Source organism: Sinocyclocheilus anshuiensis, unplaced genomic scaffold (assembly GCF_001515605.1).
Source record: "Sinocyclocheilus anshuiensis isolate Anshui unplaced genomic scaffold, SAMN03320099.WGS_v1.1 scaffold980, whole genome shotgun sequence".
In the NCBI taxonomy this organism is placed as follows: Eukaryota; Metazoa; Chordata; class Actinopteri; order Cypriniformes; family Cyprinidae; genus Sinocyclocheilus; species Sinocyclocheilus anshuiensis.
Window position 1 is genome coordinate 37,170 of NW_015552596.1, and position 1,045 is coordinate 38,214.

General features: G+C 34.5%; 1 protein-coding gene across 1 annotated transcript in view; it reads right to left on the reverse strand.

Moving 5' to 3' along the window:
* LOC107665644 (serine protease hepsin-like) overlaps nucleotides 1-1,045 on the reverse strand; it is a 19,406-nt gene that overhangs the window by 9,905 nt on the left and 8,456 nt on the right. The window lies entirely within an intron of this gene.

Consider the following 1,045-nt stretch of genomic DNA (forward strand, 5'->3'; position numbering starts at 1 on the left):
TATACTGTCAAATAAAAATAAAGAAAATAAGAATAATCTATCTAACTACAAGCAACAGCAGAAATAAATACAATAGAGTAAAGATACAAGTAAAATAAACGGTGATTTTCAGTTTTTTTAGGTAGGTCTAACATACAGAAATTGAATAAAGTAATGAAATGTAAAACAGCATTGCATATTTGACTGTATAAATTAAAGATTAATCTTTATTAAAGTTACAAAAGCTATTCAATCAAGAGCAGTGAGTGATTTCTTTGTTGCTGTTTGATTAATATTAAGAAAGTGCTGTCACTTTAAGAGAATGCACTGATCCAGTGCACTGATACTGTATGTCGTTCAGCCGGCTATGCTGCTATAGGATATTTACCAAGACAGGCATTTTGACATAATTTTTGTGTGAATTTGTCCATTTAAATACGATACTTCAGAAAGAGCTTAAGATTTTTGCTTGCTTCGGATGAGCGCACACACAAGTCTTCTCACTGCGCATGCGAGCTCGCATCCTCTTAAATGTATAAACTGGCAAAGCTTAAATGAGTTTACTTTAAACACAGATATCAACGTGTGCTGCTGCACGCGCGCTATCAGCACGATGACAGAATAAATGACTGCTCATATTCCAGCATACGGCATTCGCATTGAACAAGAGTGAATGGTTTGTCCACGTTTTATTTTTCATCGCTGTTGTAATGTATTGGAAAGCCAGAATGCGCATCCATCAACAGAAACATATATTAGCTGAACCCAGTTTGTTTTTTACGTGTTATTTATAGCAAACCATATTACAGATGCATTGTCAGATTTAAGTTGAACCGCGGTCCTAGCGCGTGTCGAACCGTTTTTTTTCAGCGAACCGTTCCACCCCTAATATATATATATATCAAATTTTGTTGCTTTGCTTTGCATTTTTTGTTTTATCCAGCTGATTTTTAATTCCAAGTAAAAGATACAACACCAACACGTAAGAAAAAAACAAAAACAAAAAAAAAACAGAATCACTGAGTTGGAAAAAGGATCACCCCCCTCCTAAAAATGACTTGTAAAC